This window comes from Xenopus laevis, chromosome 3S (genome assembly GCF_017654675.1).
Source record: "Xenopus laevis strain J_2021 chromosome 3S, Xenopus_laevis_v10.1, whole genome shotgun sequence".
In the NCBI taxonomy this organism is placed as follows: domain Eukaryota; kingdom Metazoa; phylum Chordata; class Amphibia; order Anura; family Pipidae; genus Xenopus; species Xenopus laevis.
Window position 1 is genome coordinate 51,196,863 of NC_054376.1, and position 14,165 is coordinate 51,211,027.

Sequence of the window (14,165 nt, forward strand, 5' to 3'; positions counted from 1 at the left end):
ATGGAATAGTACTGGTGTTAGTCCTTTTCAATATTAGTATTCAGTCATTCATTCATTTGTATTCATAGTATTTTATAAATTGCTGACTATTGCACATGACACAAAGGGGGTTGTTTATTAAAGCCCATTTTTTTCTAGTCGGAATTTTTAAGGGGAAAAACACACAACAAATTTTTAGAGATTTATTAAACCCAGATGGTGTTAAAAGTCAGAATAAAAAGTGCTCAAATTTGGACCTGCCAAATTTATGTAGAAGTCAATTGCAGATGTCCACTTGACATTTTGAAGATATCCTGATCTGCTCTGGGTTTCATTCAATAATCAGATTTTGCGGTTTCGGGTATCAAATCTGAAAAAGATTAAGGTTTTAGGTGTCAAATCTGAAAGTCTCAGTTTTCGGCAACAAATCTTTAATAATCATATGATTCAAATGTTTTCACGATTTTATCAAGTCTTTTCCTGTACAATAATTTTTTTAGAAATTGTATTGATAATTAGGGAGGAAAAGTCTGTGCAGATTTGGTCAGAGTGGTTTTTAGAAAATAGTGAGAATATTTTCAGATTTTACTAAATAACCCCCGAAGTAGGATTTAAAGGTATTCAAAAGGTATTCAAAAGGAAAACTAAAGCTTAACTAAAGAATGTTTTACATTTAGGGGCCCATTTATTAAACCATCTTCTTTTCTTGCTGATTCACTGAACATGCTCTGTGCTGCTATCAGTAACTGATCTTAAAGGATCAATACACAAAATACTGAATATATACAATCTCAATCTCACAGTGTAAGGCTGATTAGTAAATAAATAAGATTATTGACCAGCACAATGGGCATCAGAATTTAATAATCAGCTGGCCCGGATTTGTAGCAAGGCCACAAAGGCCTAGGGAGACAAAATTGTAGGGGCGGCATGACACATAGCAGCATCCTTAAAGAGCACTGGAGACACAAAGCTCTAGAAGACAAGTTTAGAGGCATACAGACCAGATTACTGCCAAACAGAGCCTCCTTTAGTTTGTCAGTCCACATAGGGGCTACCAAATAACCAATTGCAATCCTAGGAATCTTGTTCATGCTTGCATTGCTCTCCAACTTTTTCATATTTAAATATGGCTCACGGGTTAGAAGGCTGGGGACCACTGCCCTAGATCTATTTAAATTTGGTTCTGCTTAAAAGTTAGTCAACAAGAATTGTATATTTTTATGTTTCTAATTCAAGTTAATTTCTGTGTTTCACTGATCAACAGATCATCTCTTACTATAGGTTAGGTTATGTATTGTATTACCTTTGTTACAAAAATGTTTGCTAATGGCATCAGATTATCTAATCTAACAGTGTAAATTCTGTTTGCAAAATAACCTCCTCCTCCACTTCCAATACCTAATATAATTTCCAGGTAAAAGAAGTCAGCTAATGGACATGATCAATAGTGTAATGGGTTTGCTATTCTTCTGCAAAGTGGTAGCATGTCAGTGGTGGGAAGATTATGACATATTAGAGCTATAAGTACTTCAATGAATATTGATGGACAAAGACATTGATATAATTACTTGGTGTGATTTTTAGTTCACTAAACACAGAGACAGAAGATGGAAATAACTACAGTTGTGACACCTTTTGATAACAGAAAATAAGTATGTTCTCATGAAGAACATTGTGGGGTTTTAATACTAGCAATTTTTATGTTCCACATTCAAATGTAAAAAAAGTCAGGGAGCAACACAAGCATGAAAAAGTCCCTTGTGGTTCCAAATAAGGGCTGTGATTGGCCATTTGGTAGCACCTATGTGGACTGGCAGCCTACAGGAGACTCTACTTAGCACTATACTTAGTTTTTACGCAATTAAAACTTGCCTCCAATACTGGAACTCAAAAATAAGCACCTGCATTTAGGCCACTGAGAGCAACATCCAAGGTATTGGATGTTGCTAACGGGCTACTGGTTGGGGATCCCTGTTCTAGAACATCCTGTGATTATCTATTTAGATTGAGTTTTGTGTGGACTGACATATTTAATTCCTATAGTTCACTAATGCAGGACCTCACTATTGGCCACTTCCTTTTGGTTTATCTAATTAGATTTTACTAAAAATATACAAGGGCATTGAGAATGTACTACTTAGATACAATTATAACCACACCAGAAACATTGGATTGGATAGTAAGAATCAGCAAAGTTTTTGGCCCGGTATAGTTTTGCAGCACAATTTGCATTTTTGCTAGCAGTGGAAATGTGAAAATACACACTAAACTTTCACCATGCATTTTGTTTTCCTGGAAAAAAGTGGGGTTTGCACTGAAAAAAATACTCAAAGAAAAGGTCATTGACATTATTATGCGTCCTTTGTCTTCCACATCAACCAGATTAGAGCCTCCCTCCATCTGTCTAAAGGTGGCCATATATGGACCTATGAAAAAGCTGCTTAATCGCCTTTGTATGGGGCCCTCCGATGGGCTTCCCCGATCGATATCTGGCCAAAAGTCAGGCCAGATGTCGATCAGATGGGACTAAAAATCCAGTTGGATTGCGGTCGCATCTGTTCGTTGATGCGGTTCCACGATCCGACCGCCCGTTACCCATCGTTAGGATCCGATCGTTGGGCCCTAGGGCCCACGATTGGATCAGCCCGATATTGCCCACCTCAGGGTGGGCATATCGGGAAGAGATCCGCTCATTTGGCGACATTGCCAAACGAGCGGATCTCTCCGTGTATGGCCACCTTAAGAAGCTGTCCAGGCACAGCATTTGGAAAATGGCAACATGGGAGTCTTTTTTTTCTGTAAAGAACATTTGTAACATAATGGAAAGGAGCTTCTCCGCAATGATGTCTTAATAGCTGTGTAATTTTACCTTCCCTAATTTAAATGCAGTTGGTGGAATTTCACTGTCTGTTTTTTTTGCTATTTTTTTAGCAACACTAACTGAGCCAGTTTTGTTCATCTCTATTGGACCTTCAATAACTTTTCTTCTATTTAAAACCCTTACATTCTTGACCCAAAGTCTGCACATCGTTTACCAATAGGGATATAGATATATAGATATACAGCTTTGGGCATTTACTATACTGTTTCATATCATTTTTACCATTAGCGCAGTTGGAGCAAACTCAGTAGGATAAAAAAGATTAAAGAGAAGTCCCACATTCTCTCTTCTGATTTAAGCTGAATATTTGTCTGAATGTTTTTCCCTGTTTAAAATAAATATTAGATTTAAGCAGAAATGAGTTCTAAGAGAACCACGTCTATTGGCACAAGATTTTCCAATGATAACATTGAGGAATAAGCTCCTTTATATTTTTCCTTGCTTTGGACAATCTAGAATGGTCCAGACACAGATAAGCAAATCTCTCACAGTAGTAAATTCCACATTTGTATACATTTCTCTGTGAATATCATTAATATTTTTTTCATTAACTCTTGGAAATAATTATGAATAATGCTTCATTAACTCTTGGGGTGCCCATCAAAACCAAGTGCTGCAGTTAATAATGATTGAGTCGTATATCAATGGCCATTTTTTCTTGCAAAATACCTTGAAGTCAATGGGTGTTTTTTCTTAGGGAATTCTTCCGAGAAATTTCATTGGACATTTCAAAGTTCTCTAAAATATATGGTAAATATTCTGTATATAACCACTGCAATAAATGCGTGTTTATATTTCAACACAAAGTAAATTGAAACAGAAAAAAACCTGCTTGGAGTTACTTTGGCAGAACAGAAAATCAGATTTATGTTTTACCTGAACTATTTTATTTTGTAACATGGAAATGGAATGTTTCCCTTGACTGCTTGTCCTCTGTGACACATCAGTCTAGATAATCCATGAGTAGGAACGAATATCAAGGTCAGTGTAACATTGTAAAGTCTCCATACAAAATGCAAAGCCCGGCATTTAATAACACATTGTTTTATCATTCCTTGTTTCTTAAATGTCAAAAGCCGTCGCTAGATCCACATCAGACCTTTTGGAAATATCTATGCCGCACACTGTTGGTAGACCTTATTCACCAATCAATATTGAGAACATAAGTCTTACAAAGCTGGATTTCTGGTTTTTATGATAATTATGTTTTTTCTTTCAATGTTTGCTCTCTGTTGTTCTGTTTCAGTAAGAATAAAGGCAAAACAGTACAAATACGGCCAGCCAAAGGATTCCTTGCAAAATGGCACAAGTGAGAACTTAAAGGAATTGTTCAGTATAAAAATAAAAACTGGGTAAATAGATAGGCTGTGCAACATAAAAAATGTTAGTTTGGCAAAAATGTAATGTATAAAGGCTGGAGTGACTGCATGTCTAACAAAACAAAACGCTACTTTCTGCTTTTCAGCTCTCTTGGTTTCCATTGACTGGTTACGCTGGTGACCAAGCAGTAACCTGGGGGGGCACATGGGCCATAACTGTTGCTTTTGAATCTGAGCTGCATGATAAGGATCAATTGCAAACTCACTGAACAGTTGTGTTCCATGTGGTCCTCCTTCAAGTCACTGAAGTCACTGACTAACTCAGAGTTAGAGAGCTAAAAATCAGGAAGCAGTGTTCTGTTCTGTTAGACATCCAGTCATTCTAGCCTTTATACATTACATTTTTGCCTAACTATATGAGAATATGTTTTTTTTTATTTCGCACAGCCTATCTATTTACCCAGTTTTTATTTTTCACTTAACTGTTCCTTTAAAGAAGGCAAATATAAATAATAGAGGCAAGAGGGCAGGATTAAATGAAGCAGCTGGCTCTTCTCCTACATTTAATAACTGACTTCATAATTAGTCTTCAAAATAACAACAAGAATCAACCTTAACAAATAAACTATCATAGAGGAGTCTTGTTAAGTTAAGAAATGCACTTTTTTTATTTGGCGTGAGACTAGATTTAATACAAAGTATAAGTGAGCCCTCTGGTGTATCTGTCAAACTCATATAGTATACCTATTATAGTATTAGCTGTATTCTGTATGTGTTCCTAGTACAGCATTACCTGCATAATTCACTGTTAAATATGTTAACCCTGTTCTTCTGAAAGTGTTCTTGGCAAGTATTATTTACTACACTTTAACATTGTCTCCTTGGATTTTATTAGACATGCACTGGCTCTGCCATTCATCATGTGTTGCAGCCTGTGCATGCTCTGTATTCAGCACTAAAGCACATTCATTTTAACTTAGTGTACAGTTCATTGTTATGCATAACATGCCTTATCAGGATTTATTCATACATCAGTACCAGTCACCCTGTAGCTCACCCTGTGGTACACTGAGGTGCTTATAAAGTGCAGAGCTGTATAAAAAAAAGTGACCCCAGTTTTTAAGGAATACGAACATTAAAACGTGTCTTAAAATATTACTAAAATATTAATCTATATTAGTAATTCAATGCTTTCTGGATAACGGGTTTATGGATAACAGATCCTATACCTGTAATAATAAATTTGTAGCTTTACAGAGCACTTTGATGGGATCATTGAAAACTTTAAGCCAAAAGCAACTGGACCAAGAAAACCACACAATCAACGCTCAGACTAGGTAATGCAGTCTCCTGTAACCCACTCCCCCCACAGACTCTAGTCTATTAAATTGCTTGCATATTGGGTTGGCTACTTCTACTTCTTTGAAGTGCTGGAGAGAATCCATAGAAAAATAGTATCGCTATTTTTTTCAACTCCCTTTTTCGTCACTTTTCTTTTTTTTTTTCCTTTTCCCCATCTGCTATTTTATGTTGATTAGTGACTGTATATTATGTAGATTACAGGTGTCTTTCTAATTTAAATTCTAAATTAAAATACAATAAAAAGTGGCTTGAAGTGAAGAATAAAAATAACACTTAAAAAGGGATAGACTACTTCTGGCTATCCATCTGTTGCTGAATGGAAACCAGGCTGAAGAGATGTCTCCCCCCACTGCAAAGTTATTTAATTAAACACACCATGTAAAGATAGCCGAAAATTCATCGATTTCACCATTGTTCCAAATATTATACCAGCTCTTTTTTACAAATTGAAAACACTTTCCAAATGTTAATTTACTTACACAAACAAAGTATGCTCTTCTGAACTTCAGTAATTTTTTGATGGGACATTCACCATTGCTTTATTGTTAAATGGGTCTTTCATCTTTGAGTTAACTTTTAGTTTGATGTAGAGAGTGATATTCTAAGACAGTTTGCAATTGGTTTTCATGTGTTATATGCGGGGTTTGGGTTATTTAGCAGCTGTCAATTTTAGCAATCTAGTTGCTAGGGTCCAAATTACCTTAACAACCATGCTTTGATTTGAATAAGGGACAGGTAAATGAATAGGAGAGGGAGTGAGTAAAAAGATGAGTAATAAAAAGTACCAATAACAATAAGGGACAGATTTATCAATGGTCGAATTTCGAAGTGGAAAATACTTCGAAATTCGAGCATGGAATTGGATACTACGAAATTCTAAGTCAAATTCATAGGATTTTTTGCATCGTACGATCGTATTCCGATCGTATTCCAATCGTACCTATCGTACTTCGATTCGTACGATTTGAACGATTTTATCGTATGATTTTTCTTCGAATACAAAAAAATTTGAAATATATTCTGGAAGGTCCCCATAGGCTAACATAGCACTTCGGCAGGTTTAAGTTGGTGAAGTATTGAAGTTGAAGTTTTTTTAAAGAGACAGTACTTCGATTATCGAATGGTCGAATAGTCGAACGATTTTACTTCGAATCGAAGTCGAAGTCGTAGTAGCCTATTCGATGGTCGAAAGTATCCAAAAATTACATTAAATTTCGAATTTTTTAACTTCGAAAATTCCTTTGATTTCACTTCGATCCTTGATAAATCTGCCCCTAAATGTGTAGCCTTACAGAACAATTGTGTTTTTGAAGAGTTAAGGGACCCCTGTTTAACAGCTGGAAAGCATCAGAAGTAGAAGGTAAATCATTAATAAAACTATTAAAATATAAATGAAGACCAATTGAAAAGTTGCTTAGAATTGGCCATTCTAGAACATACTAAAAGTTAGCGTAAAAGCTACCCGCGATGTTATATGTGTATTTATTCTATGCCTATATAAAGGTGACATTTTATGGGCATGTATATTTTTTCCTATAGAATTGTGCTAGCCTGAAGAATAAATGTAACAATTGAATTCAGTAGCAGTTTCACCATACACTGGCAGGTGCGATGCCAACAGATAAGATCTTCCAACATGGCAGATCCCTGAACCAAGGATATTGATATTAAGGGTTATACATGTAATCAAAATCATAAAAAACTTAAATTTGTATGATATTATTATATAAATATATAAGCAAAAAAAAAAAAAAGAAGGCAATTTGAAACCATGCAATAGAAATCAGCCTATTTTCCCAGTAGGATGTTTTGAATGGGGTTTTAATTTTTTTTTTATTATTACAGTATGAATGTCTTTAACCCTTTCCATGCTTGTGGTTGACTCTGACCTATGTCACACAAATGACATCAAAAATAAATGACTGGACCATATTATGGCAAAAAACTGCAAAAACTTGTATTTTAGGAAAAGATAATTTGAAGACTATATATATATATATATATATATATATATATATATATATATATATATATATATATATATATATATATATATATATATATATTTTTTTTTTTTTTTAAAACCTCCTTTAAAAGAGGTTGAAAGTTTTAAAAGGTCAAAACTGCAAAAAAAAATTTGAAGAACCATTTCTTTATACTGTATATATATATATATATAAATCCTCTCATCTACAAAACCACTTTTTCCTAATTATCACTCTCTACATTCATGCCAGCTGTCCGTTTTAACTTCAGAATTACTTTTTTTAAATGAATAACTGAAAAAGGTTTTTATATATCCCGAGGGCTCAGTCTTCAAGGTGATAATGAGTTACAGAAAGGAAATGTGCAAAACAAACAGAGCATTTAACAAACCAAGAAGTAAGCTTCACCTGCAGAACACAGCAAACAGCAAGCATATGGACAGGTGTTTACTACACACACTATTTTATTTAGTAAAATCCTTTTCCCTAATTGGACAGTAAACATGTCAAAATGAAACAACAAGCCACTATTTGGTCTATATTTTATTTCCCATTAGAAACTTTAACAGGATTGTGTAGCATTCCTTTTGCTCTATCATAATCTCCTTATTAATCATCAGAATAGGGGGGTCACATTATCACATCCCCAAATATACTTATCAATGAAAGATATTGGAAGTATTTTACTGGAATATTAATTTTTTTCCATTTACCTGGTAACTGTAATGATAATTGTTGTGACAGACGCAACATTATGAAGAAAAACAGGTGCATTTTTTTCACGTTTTTTTTTCTTCTTAGAACGACTTCTACCAGAACTAAGTTACAAAGGTGTGAAGTAGTGTAAAGTTGTAAACCTGTCATATTGACACATTTCAGGTCACTCTTTTAACAGGAATAGGACACAGAGATAGGACATTCATTTGCTTTTATTGTGAATATGGGAAATTGCTGTATAGGCAACAGGTTATTTGCACTTTGATGGTGTTATCAAGTGCCTATTTCTTAAGCTTCCTCCATATTATTGCACCACTGCCAAACACAATGTGTATGAACTTCAGAGGTCCAAATTAAATATATTTTTATATTTTATCAATGTAAAAGCTCAAGAGGATTTTACAGTCCCTTCCATTCAACTTCCATTTCAACTGAACCTCAAAGAACATCATGTTTGGTTTCAGCTGACACAATCTTTACTTTATATAGAAAAATACATTTTGCTGGAAGTATTCAAAACTTCACACACTTTAATAGGTACAATATGTGACACTGGGACTCCACTTAAAAACTGACAAGTCAATGGGCGCCTATTTAGGGGCACATTTACTTAGGGTCGAATTTCGAGGGTTAATTAAACCTCGATATTTGACCGTCTAAGTAAAATCCTTCGACTTTGAATATCGAAGTCAAAGGATTTACCGCATTTCCTTTGTTCGTCCATCGATCGAACGATTTTTCTTCGATCAAAAAAAGCTAGGAAAGCCTATGGGGACCTTCCCCATAGGCTAACATTGATGCTCGGTAGGTTTTAGGTGGCAAAGTAGGTGGTCGAAGTTTTTAAAGAGACAGTACTTCGACTATCGAATGGTCGAATAGTCGAACGATTTTTAGTTTGAATCGTTAGATTCGAAGTCGTAGTCGAAGGTCGAAGTAGCCTATTGATGGTCGAAGTAGCCAAAAAAAGACTTCGAAATTCGAAGTATTTTTTATTCTATTCCTTCACTCGAGCTAAGTAAATGTGCCCCTAACTGTTGCTGGCATCTAAATTGTTGTTGGCATTGGAATTGTCAAAATTCACATTTCACGTATTTTTCGCCGTTTCGCGGATTTTTCGGGGAATTACTATTGCTGAGAGAGAAATTTTCATGCCAATTTTGCGAATATATTTGCTGGCGAATTGCAGAAATTTGCAGCGAATTCGCGCCTGTTGAGTAAATTTGCCCATCACTACTCAGCATCTGTTTTTCTTCATTCTGTCTTTATGCAGGAGTCTAATTTTGATTAACAGTTGGTGGAAGATTTATCAAGGGTCGAATTTCGAAGTGGAAAATACTTTGAAATTCAACCATCGAATAGAATCCTCTGAAATTCAAATTCAAAGTCGGAGGATTTTATCCATCGTACGTTCGTACACCGATCATACTTCGAATCGTACGATTCAAACGTATGATCGTACGATTTTCCTTTGAATATAAAAAACTTAGAAAATTGCTCTGGAAGGTCCCCATAGGCTAACATAGCCCTTCGGCAGGTTGAAGTAAATTCGAAGTCGTAGTATCCTATTCGATGGTCGAAGTATTCAAAAAATCACTTCGAAGTGACTGTCAACTCCTGCCTGAGGTGAGAATGAAGAGAGACAGATGAGGGATGGTGAAGCGTAACTTGCTTATTTAAAAAATGGTACATAAAATTTAAATTAATTATATTTAAAATGTTTTCTATTTCAGTATGATGAAGCTTTTTTCATTTAGTAACAGTTGCCCTTTCAGCCACATCACCCTTTACTCTAGCAAGGGCTCCGTTGTGTAAGAAGGTTGCGCCAGTTCTACTAGTAAAACAGCTGTGTCAGTAAGGGATTCATTTGAGCACTCTTTCCATAGGGTTACACATTTAATAGATAAATTACTTAGATATATTAGTCATTTGCTCTTCATATAACAATATCAATAATACAATGTAATCTATGTGAATGCTGTCAGTTTAAAGCTAACTGCCTTTTTGTTGAAATATTTGTAGTCTACTTACCTTTGGCTGTTTACACCTTTATCATTCCTACTTGTCCTGTCATGTTCTGCTTTGGTTAAGAACTCAACTCGTCTCCAGTAGAGTTCAGAAGGGACGTCTGGTGAACCACATTAACTATAGAAAATTGTCAAACAGCACTTTTACTATTCATATATCTGAACACAAATATATCATTAGTTGGTATTGTTTATTAGAGCTGGGCATGCAGTGCACATTGTGGTGTTTATACAAATGGCCTGTAGATGTCACTGTGCTCAGACTTATCTGTGCATACTTCCTGTTAGCTTAAAAGTGAAAGCTTGCTGTTGTGTAATGCCTGCATGACTCCGCAAATAAAGCACTGTTATACTCTACTCATCTTCGGCTACCCAAAACATTACAAATGGCAACAAGGATAGCTCTTCTACCTCTGCAGCAGCCTGCACCTTTTCTTCCGAACCCTGGTGAGCCTACCATACCTTTTACTGCTTGAATCCGTATGTTTGAAAATGACATTATTGCTGCTGACCAAGGGGTGATTTCTGCTGCTAGAAAGTGTGCTTTACTTATTCACTGCCTGGGAGCAGAGGGACAGCGTATATTCTATACATTACCATTACCTGATGAGACTTATGAAACTGCACTTACTGCTATAAAGAACTTTTTCGTGCCAAGAGTAAATGTGGTTGTTGAAAGAAATAAATTCCGCCAACGTGGACAGCATAATGGCGAATCCACAGAACAATTTGTAGCAGCTTTGAGAGAGCTGGTTGTTACCTGTGAGTTTGAAACTCTAACAGATGAAATGCTAAGAGACCAAATAGTGGAAAAAACAAACTCACCTCACATTAGAGAGAGACTGCTCCTAGAGCAGGATTTAAGCCTTGCAAAGGCTGTTCCAGTTGCTAGCCAAATTGAAACAGCAGTGGCAGAGGCTGAAACTCTCAGTCAGGGAACTGCTGGGAATGTACACAGACTGTGAATTCAACACTGTGGCCTAATAATGCACAGTCACAGGCAAAATACAGTGCTAAGGAAAGGGATTCACCTACACTGCAAAATCGTGCAGCAAATACAAATAGAAAATACTGCTTTCGCTGTGGTTCAACACAACACACTGCAAATTCTTACATGTCCTGCAAAAGCTTTACACAACTGCACAAAAGTAGGACATTTTGCTAAGATCTGCCATAGTTCTGCTAAAGATGTTCATGAAGTCACTACTACAAATGTTACAGTATTAAGTGTGGATAAAGCTGGTACATTTATTCCAGACAAGTTTATATGCACTGTCAGTGTCAGTACTGCTTCTGCCTGACAAGGGACACTCCATTAACCTGATGTTTGATACAGGTTCAGCTGTTTCTATACTACCAAAGGATATTTTCTTGAAATACTTTGCAAAAGATCCGCTTGTTGCACCTGCCCTGAAACTGGTCAGTTACTTAAAGGATCCAATCCCTGTGCCTGGTTGCTTGCCACTGACTGTACAATTTGAATCAAATACTGCAAAATGTGACTTTTACATTGTGAATAAGGGTACTGCTATACTTGGAAGGGATCTCTTTGCTGCATTAAACCTACAATGAATTGATTGTCTCATTACTACAGCACCAGTGCCTGCCCACACAGCCAGTGTCTAAAATTTCACCACAAAGCAACACTTCACTGGGCTGGGCAAAGAACTTTGTACATAAAATTTAGTTGAGACCAGATGTAAAACCAGTACCATTTCCTGATTCAGCATGGGAAAAACTTGCTAAACTTGCTATTGATATTGTCGGTCTTTTTGCAGATGCTCTGCAGATTTGCTATAACCTTGATGGACTATTACAGTAAATGGCCTGAAATTGCATTTGTTTCTCATATAACATCAGCTATAGTAATAACATTTCTGTCATTTCTGTCTTCAGCAGAGAAGGTAATCCAAAGGATTTAATATCAGACGGACTACAGTTTGTCTCATCCGAGTTTGAATTCTATCTGAGAGACAGGAATATTGTGCATAGGAATTCTTCAGTGTATTACCCACAAGCAAATGGAGAAATTGAGTGATTCAACAGAAGTCTGAAAAAAGCACTACAGACAGCAAATCTTACTGGGAAATCTTGGAAAGTATTTACAACACAGTTCCTACATAACTACAGAGCAACGTGCCATGCAACAACCCAATCATCTCCTGCTGAATTATTACATGGCAGACAGATGCGCACTAAGTTACATGTTGCAGACATCAAACTTCCACAAAATAATGTGCCTACAAAATCATCTACTGCTGACATTGTGAAACGTCAACAAGCCAAATGTAAGGCTTATACTTACAGAAAACCTGGTGCAAGAGAAGTACACTTTCAGCCTGGATCTTTAGTCAGAATTAAGAAACCAGGAATACTGAAACAAGGACAATCTAAATTTACTGCACCACTTGAAGTGAGACGCCAGCGAGGACCATACACACGAACTGTCTGATGGGCGCATATGGAATGAAAGTCGTCTTGCTCCTGTTAGATATGACTTTGGAGAAGCTCCATTTGATGAAGGACATTTTCCTACTCCTGTTGCCAACTGCAATAGGCCTGAAGAAAGTGAACCTATAAAGTGTACTGAGAGAATCAGAAAACTACCTGCATGGACCCAGGACTATGTGATGTGAATAATGTATATTATTGCTTTAAGATGCATTGTTGTTGTTTATTATAGTTGTCCAAATGCTTTCCTACTATAGGGGGAATATGTGGTGTTTATACAAATGGCCTGTAGATGTCACTGTGCTCAGACTTATCTGTTCATACTTCCTGTTAGCTTAAAAGTGAAAGTTACTGTTGTGTAATGCCTGCATGACTCTGCTAATAAAGCACTGTTATACTCTACTCATCCTCGGCTACCCATAACATAACACACATTTTATTAAACTACTCTATTAGAACTCTATTAGAATTCCACCCAGGAACTAGAAAATGACCAAAGTCATATTAGCGGACCCTTCAGTACTGAACATATTCTTTATTTTCAGGGATGCAAGTACACATGGCAATATGAAGGTCACACTATAAAATTAACCTCTATTTGACAAAATCAAATACATGTAATTTTGCCCACTACTTTTGTTTTCCACTGAATCTAGGCCCCTGTACCATTTTATACCCACCTCCCAAGACTTCCAATTGGTTTTCTTGAATTGTAATTTTTTTACCATTACAATTCATTCTGTTCAAGTAATAATTGGATCAATATTGCTTTTAACGACAGTGATATTATAAAATTGGATTTAGCAGCTTGATGAGAAATAGATAATAATAACAAAGTTTGAAGCAAAATTGCTTTATGCTCCAGTTTTCCAGTAGAAGCAGCCCATCAATACCATACAATTAAGATGATATATTGTTGGATTCATTGAAGTTTGTCTTTTGCAAAATATTGGCATTATACTGTATTTTGTTTTGCTTTATTTGTACAGTGGCACAGAGCAGCTTTTTTTATTACCTTCTCTTGAGCTATATCTTAGCAGTTCACTGGATTGTCCTTGACTTATATAAAAGATACAAGTAATTGATCATGAGCTTTCTTTTTCCATCTGCAGAAGCAACTGTAACACTAACCTGGAGCTTCTTCTGAACATGATATACATTGGTCTTACCATTTGACAAAATTTTTTTGCAAATGATCTGTCTGGTTCACAAGAGAACAAGGGAATATTTCTCCAACTGCTGAGATATGACAGTGGTTTGGGATGATTAAAATGTTAACAGTGATGCAGTAGCTTTTGTATTCTCATTGTTTCTCATGGTTAGAGACTTAAAAAAAGATTCAGCCGAATACTAAAATTTAAATGCATCCCTAGTTGCAACCAAAAAAAAAAGTCACCCCCACTTAGCTTGTAACCTTAAGATACGAGATATGAAAGACTTTCTC

General features: G+C 36.0%; 1 long non-coding RNA gene across 3 annotated transcripts in view; it reads right to left on the minus strand.

Moving 5' to 3' along the window:
• Positions 1–309: 309 nt before the first annotated feature.
• The window catches only part of LOC121402160, a 29,850-nt gene continuing 15,994 nt past the window's right edge, over positions 310–14,165 (minus strand). For 2 of the 3 annotated variants that reach the window (XR_005966632.1, XR_005966631.1), the window contains exons 2-3: positions 10,275–10,388; positions 310–349 (exon numbers count right to left, since the gene is read on the minus strand). This is a non-coding gene — a long non-coding RNA (uncharacterized LOC121402160). Of the gene's footprint in view, positions 350–9,764; positions 9,865–10,274; positions 10,389–14,165 lie in introns of those variants that run through there. The other variant, XR_005966633.1, reaches the window with a different exon arrangement.